We start from the raw sequence: 9,981 nt of genomic DNA, 5'->3' as shown, positions 1-9,981 counted from the left end.
GTGGATAATGATGGAATGGATGAAAATGGAGGTTGGGTAGAAGGTGTTTGAGGAAATGCTTGAGAAGGGTACTCTAGGGTTGGCTCACTTCATGATGATGAAAGCCACTTCTAGGGTTGTTTCTCTCAAGGTGGAGATGGGAGGGAGGTGGCCGAATTAGCCAAGGGTGACTAAGGAAAGATATAAAGGCACAAAAGGCTCTCTTTATATTCAATATCCAAAGTATTTACAAGGTGTGGTGCCTAGGGTATTTATAGGAGTGAGAGACATCTAGGGTTGCATTTAGGGTGCCAAATGCACACCAAATGAAACCCAAATTAACCCTAGATGCAACTTGGTGGCCAAGGATGGAATCTTTGGGTTTAGTTAGGCTACATGTAGGTGCATGATAAGACCATGCAACCTTTTCCCTCCAATTGGGCCTAAGCCTTTCTAAGTCCAAAAATAGGTTCAAACACCACCAAAAATATGTCTAGCTCCCTAATTAAATACCTTAGCCCAAAATTAAAAACCTATGATCTAAAGTACCCCATAATACAAGGGTAAAATGGAAAATACAAAAGAAAAGAAATCTTATGACTAAGATACCCCAAAATACAAGGGTAAAATAGGAAATTAAAGACAAGGGCAAAAAATAGGAATAAAAATAAATGCTATAAAAACTTAGGAGCTAAGGCCCAAAAGTAGGCTTACTCCTCCTATGGTTTTTTCAATTCTAACCCATTCCTCTTGCCTCCTTCAATATATCACCTCTTAGTCTTCTTGGCGTTAGTGTTATTCCATCATTCCCTCCCTCTTGAAAAGGATTTGACCTCAAATCAAGAGGTTCTTCATGGTGGACGTCATGACCAACAAAAACATAAAAATAAGCATGAGAGGGAATAGTATATGATATAGATGGAAAGTGCATCCTAAGAGGAGTTCCACTAAAAATGCTAAAAAGATTTTCTAAGCTAAAAGGACTAGACTCGCTAATGCTTGTAGACCCCTAAAATTGTCCGGGTCGGAAATAAAGCTTGAAGACTCTCGAAGACTGAAGGAAGATCAGCCAGAAGGACTCCTGGAAGGCCCTAGGAGGGTTCTCTGTAGGTCTAGAGGTCTTAGAATAGCTCAAAATAAGGAAGTGGAGGGAATGAAGCCCAATACGGCCGTACTGAACTTAATACGGCCGTATTGAAGCTTCAATACGGCCGCAGTGAACTCAATACGGCGTATTGAAGTTTCTGAAACTTCAATACGGCCGTACTGAAATCAATACGGCTGTATTGAAGCTTCAATACAGCCGCAGTGAACTCAATACGGGCGCATTGAAATTTCTGAATTTCAATACGGCCGTATTGAACTCAATACGACCGTATTGAAGTTCAAAAATTTCAATACGGCCGTATTGCTCCTGTAGGCCGTATTGCGCCTATTCCCTATAAATATGACGTCAATTGGACGTCATTCCACACTTTTTGAGATAGTTTTAACCCTCTCCTTGAGTATTCTGGGGTTTTTGAGCAGTGTTCTGCCCTAGAAATCACTCGGAGAGTTGATCCGACAAAGTTCTTGAACCCCGAGCCATTTTGCTTGAGGATCGAACCTAGTCGAAGGGAAATCCTCCGGATTTCCATAGTTAAAAGTTTTTAGGAAGGAGCGAGCGAGCTTGTAGAGCGAGGGAACGCCAAAAAGCTTCCCAGTTTTACTCAATATATAAAAGCACGCTTCAAGAGGTTTCTTCTTAAATCCTTCCTTTTACTGCTTTCTGTGTGCATATTTAAACTGTCATCATGTAGATAGTTAATTTATAATTGCTTAGAATAAATAGGGGTAATTTAGTAATTTTACGCTGTTATTTTAGAAAATAATCTGTCATAGGGAACCCGAAAGGGGCGCTGTGGGGTGCTAACACCTTCCCCACGCGTAACCGACTCCCTTACCCAACTCTGGTTGTAATGGCCAAAGTTGATTTGTAAAATCAATTGCCTTATCCCTTTTTCCAATGTTTTGAGTAAAACATTGGTGGCGACTCCACGAACCCCTCCTTTTGCGAAAACCACTAATCCATGGAGGGTCCCGCTTGGGATTAATATGGATTGGTGAATCATTTAATAAAATTGCTCGTTTGACAAGGTCTCAGTTTGAGAATACGTCATTCTAGCAATCCATATTTTTAAACAATAAAACGAGTCCAACCATCCTTCGCGAATGCCGAAAGCCCGTTTCGGGCCGGTGGCGACAGATGGCGACTCCACTGGGGAAGCTTCGAGAGTCAGTCCCATTTAGTGACAGATTATTTTTAACAAATAATAGTTAAAAATTATTTTATTACCCCTCACTTGTATGATAACATGTTTATCTATTTGGCTTTAATAACTGTTGTATTTTTAAATTTACGCAATTGTTTGAAATAAAAATTGCACACAAACCTTTGCACACAACAGTTCCCTCTATACCCGGGGGCATGAGTGGTAATCCATAGGGAGTGGATGTTAGTACGGCCGGTTGAATGGGTCTACAGGAGCCCAAGAGACCGTTGTCGGAAAAACATCACTCAAGGTGATAACCATGAACTCGAGTCCGACAGTGCGTTGGAACTTTCCATCGACTTACGACGAGAGGAATTGGGTCCCTATAATGGGGGCACCTTGGGGGCCTTTGACCAAGTGAGAACAGTTAGATCCTCCTTGAATATGCACTTTTCTGCAGGAGACCCCTACCTCGTGATTCGCTCGTGACTGTTCGTGGATGAGTGAATTGTTTGCGTAAATGCTTATGTGCAATTGTTTGTGCATTAATAAATAACCTCGTGATAAGGTCTAAAGAATAATCCCCATGCATGAAAAAACCATGACATGAGAGGAAAGACCATGTGTGAAAATATAATAAAAGTGAGGAGCATGTGCATCATTACCAATAAAGATATCATGCATCCTCATAAACCATGCATTTTAGGTTCACCAATACCTCTTGACATGAGTTAAAGTGACCCATAATTATCGAGATTCTCCGTTGAGGAGAGATCATAAGTCAAGGAGGGTGGTAACACTCTGTTTTAAAAAGGCAGCGCCTTAAAAATGGAGGGTTATCAAGCTCATGTCAAGAGCGTATTCATTCCATAAATTAATTAGATTAAATATTCATTTTTAGAAAGTGGCTGGTCATCTCTCTGTCCTCACACGCGCAAAGAAGATCAAGAAAATGGAAGCATTGGAGGAGCAAAACAAAAAGCTCACAACCGAGCTTTCACAACTTAAAGACCAAATGGCGCAAATGATGGAACTCATGCGTCATCACAACATCCATGAATCTCATCACAGTGATCATGGGTCCCATCATGAGGGAGAGGAGGAAGAGCATGAAAAAGATCCTCCACACGCTGTACACCTTGGGGCTGGAATTATGATTAAAGAGCCCGAAGTATCAAAGGAACAATTCCACGCCCTCGAGGATCGGCTAAGGGCTATGGAGGGGCATGATTTTGACATCAAAGATGCCGCCGACATGTGCTTAGTGAGGGACATTCAATTCCCTCCTAAATTTAAAGTGCCGGATTTCCCAAAGTATGTGGGATCGACTTGCCCCAAAAGTCATCTCACCATGTACTGTCGCAAGATAGCTGCATATGCCACAAATGAAAAGCTCTTGATCCACTGCTTTCAAGAGAGCTTAGCTGAAACTGCACTCAACTGGTATATGCAGCTAGATGGAAATCTAGTGCATACATGGAGGCAGTTGGCCGACGCCTTTCTCAAGCGCTATAAATACAACATCGACCTAACACCCGATAGGTCTGATCTTCAAGCCTTGAGCAAAAAGAACGATGAATCCTTCAAGGCGTACGCCCAACGTTGGAGGGAGTTGGCGGCACAGATAGAGCCCTCGCTGTCGGATAAGGAGACGGTGTCCTTATTCATCAACTCGTTGACTGGTCCCTATTACGATAAAATGATAGGGAACACAACGACACTCTTCTCGGACATCATCACCATTGGAGAAAGGGTGGAACAAGGACTTAAAAGTGGGAAGCTGGCTAAGCCTTCCCAACCATATGAAGCTAAGAAGGCCTTCGGGAAGAAGAAAGAAGGAGGAGTCAACGCTATAACCATTTCTCCATCTTCTTCCGCTTCGAAGTCAGGCAAATCGCAAAACAACTCTGTGAAGAAGTTTGATAAACTTCCGACCACTTATAGCGATCTCCTGCCGAAGCTAGTGGAGGCGCGTCTTATAGCTTACATTCCACCAAAGAAAGTGAATCCACCTTACCCCGATTGGTACAATCCACAAGACAAATGTCTATACCATTCGGGGGCACCGGGACATTCAACGGAGAACTGCAGAGCTCTCAAGTATAAGGTCCAAGACCTTATCGATGCTGGGTGGGTCACTTTCGATTCGACGGCGCCCGACGTGAGCAAGAATCCTCTACCGCAGCAGGAGTAGAGAGAAGGGCAAGCCATGATAGGGCCCCTCCACATTTTTTCTTTTAGGGACTCATGATCAGTACCCGAGATCATGAGGACCTTTTCATGTAAATAAAGGGTTTTGTACAGTTTTACACTCATATATCAATAAAGAGGCATTTTTCACACATTATTCTCTCATTTTGTTCTATTCTCTCTCTCTCATTAATATTAATAAACTCTAAACCTAAACAGAACCAATAAATAATTATGTCTGTGATTGCTCGCTCTGACCGGGATCCGAAAGCCGAGGGTGAATGGGTTGAGTTGGACAGTGATGAGGAGACCATCTCTCCGGATCTACAAAGACTGCTAGATCAAGAAGCTCGTCTACTCCAACCGAATCAAGAAGAATTGGAGACCGTGAATTTGGGGCAGGATCAAGAATTGAAAGAGGTCAACATTGGGACCCGTATCAGTGATGGAATAAAAACACAATTGATTCAATTATTGAGGGAATACAAGGACGTATTTGCATGGTCGTACCATGATATGCCCGGTTTGGACTCCAACATTGTCGAACACAAGTTGCCCTTAAAAGAGGGGTTTCGACCCATTAAGCAAAAGCTTCGACGAATCAAGCCCGAATGGTCCTTAAAGATTAAGGAGGAGGTAGAAAAACAATTGGACGCGGGATTCTTGGTTGTATCCCAGTATCCCGAATGGCTGGCTAACATTGTGCCAGTCGTCAAAAAGAATGGGAAGGTTAGAGTGTGTGTTGACTATAGGGATCTGAATCGTGCCAGTCCAAAGGACGATTTTCCCTTGCCACATATTGATACACTCGTGGATCACACAGCCACGAACACGCTCTATTCCTTTATGGATGGATACTCGGGGTATAACCAAATCAAAATGAATATGGAAGACCGCGAGAAAACTTCTTTCATCACACCCTGGGGCACTTTTTGCTATAGGGTAATGCCTTTTGGACTTAAAAATGCGGGCGCCACCTACCAACGAGCGATGGTGACACTATTCCACGACATGATCCACAGGGAAATTGAAGTATACGTGGATGACATGATCGCAAAGTCGAAAGACGAGATGAACCATATTCAATATTTGAGAAAATTATTCAATCGGCTTCGCAAGTATCAGCTTAAGCTAAATCCGGCTAAGTGTACTTTCGGAGTCCGGTCGGGTAAGCTTCTCGGGTTCATCGTTAGTGAAAAAGGCATAGAGGTGGACCCCGATAAAGTAAAGGCAATAATGGAAATGCCTCCTCCTAAAACTGAGAAAGAAATTAGAGGATTCCTCGGCAGGGTGAACTACGTCGCAAGGTTCATCGCACAGTTGACTGACACGTGCAAACCAATATTCAAGCTGTTGCGCAAGAATCATTCCGAAGTTTGGGATGAGAATTGTCAACAAGCTTTCGATAAGATCAAACAGTGTTTGGCCAATCCACCAGTGTTGGTGCCACCTGTCGAGGGAAGACCATTAATCCTCTATCTAACGGTGCTTGATGAGTCCATGGGAGCTGTGCTAGGACAACAAGATGAAACAAAGAAGAAAGAACAAGCCATCTACTACCTGAGCAAAAAGTTCCTTGATTATGAAACCCGCTACACGCCACTAGAAAAGACGTGCTGTGCGTTAGCATGGGCAACACAACGGCTCAGGCAGTATATGATTAGGCATACTACTTGGTTGGTTTCCAAAATGGACCCAATTAAGTACGTGTTCGACAAACCGATAATCACTGGGAAGATTGCCCGATGGCAAGTGCAATTATCAGAATTTGACATCATACATGTCACACAAAAGGCCATCAAGGGTAGTACCCTAGCTGATTACCTAGCACACGGGCCGACCAATGACTATCAATCCCTTCAGGATGATTTCCCCGATGAGGATATAATGCATTTACAACATGAAGATCCTAAGGATGATACGTGGACCATGTATTTCGATGGAGCCTCCAACATGCTTGGACAGGGGATTGGAACAGTATTAATCTCCCCACAAGGAAAGCATATCCCCTTAACGGCAAGACTCAACTTTGACTGTACAAATAACATGGCCGAATACGAGGCTTGCGCGTTAGGAATCCAAGCAGCAATCAACAATGGTATCCTAAAGCTCAAAGTATTTGGAGATTCGGCTTTAGTCATTCACCAACTGCGAGGTGAATGGGAAGTCCGAAATCCTAAGCTGATACCATATGTTGAGCATATCAAAGACCTGATACAATTCTTTCAAAATGTCGTCTTTGAATATATCCCAAGGGAGGAAAATCAGTTCGCTGACGCCCTTGCCACACTATCATCGATGTTCGCCTTGGATAAGGAGCATGAAATGCCCATCATCAATATCCGGCGGCACGATAAGCAAGCGTTCTGCCTACTGATAGATGAAGCTGTTGACGATCATCCATGGTTCCATGACATCAAACAATATCTGTCAAAAGGGGAATATCCTGATATGGCCAGCGATAATGATAAAAAGCATATCCGAAGAAGGGCCATGGGATTTCTGTTGATTGGAGAAACCCTCTACAAAAAGAATTATGACTCGGTCTTGTTGAGGTGCATAGACCAAGTCGAAGCTCAAAATGTAATCAAAGAAATACATGAGGGGGTTTTCGGTACCCATATTCCCGGGCCTGCAATGGCTAAGAAAATCCTCAGAGCAGGATATTATTGGTCGACCATTGAAAGGGATTGTTACCAATACGTCCGGAAATGCCACAAGTGTCAAGCATACGCCGACAACATTCATGTCCCACCAACGCCACTCAATGTGTTGGCTTCACCATGGCCATTCGCAATATGGGGCATGGATGTTATTGGACCCATCGAGCCAAAGGCATTCAATGGACATAGGTTCATCCTTGTGGCCATTGACTATTTCACCAAATGGGTAGAAGCGGCATCGTATGCTCATGTGACCCGAAAGGTGGTAACATCCTTCATCAGAAAGAATATCATATGCAGATACGGTATTCCCGACAAAATCATCACTGATAATGGATCCAATTTGAACAATAAGATGGTGGAAGAACTGTGCAAAGAGTTCAAAATTCAGCACCATAACTCTTCCCCATATCGACCAAAGATGAATGGGGCGGTCGAGGCAGTCAATAAGAATATCAAGAAGATAGTACAAAAGATGGTTGTCTCATTCAAAGACTGGCATGAGATGCTACCCTTCGCTCTCCATGGTTATAGGACTTCAGTACGTACATCCACAGGAGCTACTCCTTTCTCCCTTGTTTATGGAATGGAGGCAGTTCTGCCGGTTGAAGTCGAGATACCGTCTCTGAGAGTAATCATGGAAGCAAAACTTTCCGAGGCAGAATGGGTTCAAAGTCAACACGACCAATTGAACCTTATCGAAGAAAAACGACTGAACGCCATATGCCATGGTCAAGCCTACCAAAGGAAGATCAAAAAGGCTTTTGACAAGAAAGTCCATCCTCGAATCTACCATGAGGGAGAGCTGGTGATGAAGAAATTGCTACCAGCTCAAAAGGACAAAATCGGAAAGTGGGCCCCAAATTACGAAGGACCATACGTGGTGAAGCGAGCCTTCTCCGGAGGAGCATTGATTCTCACAGACATGGACGGAGAAGAACTTCGATACCCAGTCAACGCTGACGTGGTAAAGAAGTATTATGCTTGAAGACGTTGCTTGCATCAGCCCGTTAGGATGAAAACCCAAAAAGGGCATCCTAGGCAAAAGTTAGGGCAAAACAAAAAGCCCGCCAGTACAAGGGTACTAGGCAAAACAAAGGCAAAATTATCCTCGCTAGGACATGTCCTAGGCAAAAATTAGGGGCAAAAGAATAAGATGCAAAAAGTAAAGCAAGCAACGATCACTTGAACCGAAAACCGAAAGGCGGTTCAAGTGATAATCTTCTAGAAGCAAGCGTCTTGCAGTATCTACACTCCTGGCTCAGGCATCTCACCCGAAACAACTAGGGAAACGGGAAGAGCAGCAATCACAGATATAATTGTTTAAGCCAAAAATGTATAGCCCACCTCGGCCAGCCATTCTTCAGAAAATCCCTTTGTAAACCTTTCTGTAAAAACACTTGTGAATATCAATAAAAATATCCATTTGTTTCTTTTCTTTCTTGACCATGTGATTATGCCTCTGAATTGGTTTTTCATAAAATTGTACGAAATTCCATTAATAATCGGTCAATAAAAGAAAATTGGAGGGGTTCCTGTAAAATCCATAATCTCCTGCATAAAGGCTCACAAAAATACTCCCTCGCGTCAATGACAGAAAGTCCTCCAAGAAGAAAAGGATAGGGAGAGCCACCCACTTTTCTAAATAAATGAACAAAAATAAAAAATTGTATTGCATTTGTGCATCACACACACATTAGTTGTACATTCAAAGACCTTATCATGAGGCAATTACATAAAATAGAAAATTGCTTGTGTATGACAGCAGCAAGCAAAATACAAAGATTCAGAAAATCGACAGCATCATACAGAATAACTGAGCCTGGAGAGGCTTGCCGAAAGAATACTCTCAGAATAACTGAGCCTGGAGAGGCTTGCCGAAAGAATACTCTCAGAATAACTGAGCCTGGAGAGGCTTGCCGGAAAAAAATACTCTCAGAATAATTGAGCCTGGAGAGGCTTGCCGAAATAATACTCTCTCATAATAACTGAATTTAATTTCTTTGGCACTTTTAATTTCTGTACAGCAAAAGCCAAAAACATAAAAAAGGCAAAATACAGAAAAAGCCAAATCAGAAGAAAAGGCAAAATACAGAAAAAGCCGAAAATAAAAAAGGCAAGGATACAGAAAATCCAACAAACAGTTTGTACAGAATAACTGAGCCTGGAGAGGCTTACCAAAATACTCCTCATCCCCCAACTGTACAGAGTAAATGAGCCTGGAGAGGCTCGCAGAAATAATACTCCCCAGAGAAAACCTCAACTCAAGCTCATGGAACGAATCCCCAGCAAGAGCTATCAAAGCAAAATCGACGCAATCCCCAATGGAAGTGCGATCATCCAAACAGTATATACAAGTCAAAGGACTTAACACTTCCTCAGTGGAAGATAGCTCTCCGACTCAAAGCGCTGAGTGAGGCTAAGCCTGCAGAGGCTTCCTAAATAATACTCTAGGATACATAAGATCCCTCATTCCCCAATCGCCTACTCAGAGGCATCCCTGCAAAAGGAGGAAAAATCAAAAAATATCAATAAATATTTCCCAAGCGGAATTCGGCATTCAGCCAATCATCAAACATCAAGATAATTCGCCTACTCAGAGGCATCCCTGCAAAAGGAGAAAAATCAAAAAAAAAACATCAATAACTATTCCCCAAGCGGAATTTGGCACTCAGCCGAACACTGAACTCCAATTCCTCAGTCGCCTACATAAGAGGCACTCCTTCAAAAGGAAAAATCATAAAAAGATCAATAATCATTCCTCAAGCGGAATCCGGCTCTCAGCCTATCATTGAATATCAAGATGATCTGCCTAACAGAAGAGGCCAATCACAACCAATGACAAAATCCCCTGGCGGATAACAGCCTACACAGAGGCAACAAAATCCAAAAATTAA

Source organism: Cajanus cajan, chromosome 10, assembly GCF_000230855.2.
Source record: "Cajanus cajan strain Asha chromosome 10, NIPB_CcT2T_4, whole genome shotgun sequence".
Taxonomy (NCBI): domain Eukaryota; kingdom Viridiplantae; phylum Streptophyta; class Magnoliopsida; order Fabales; family Fabaceae; genus Cajanus; species Cajanus cajan.
Note: the sequence above shows the minus strand (reverse complement) of the source record.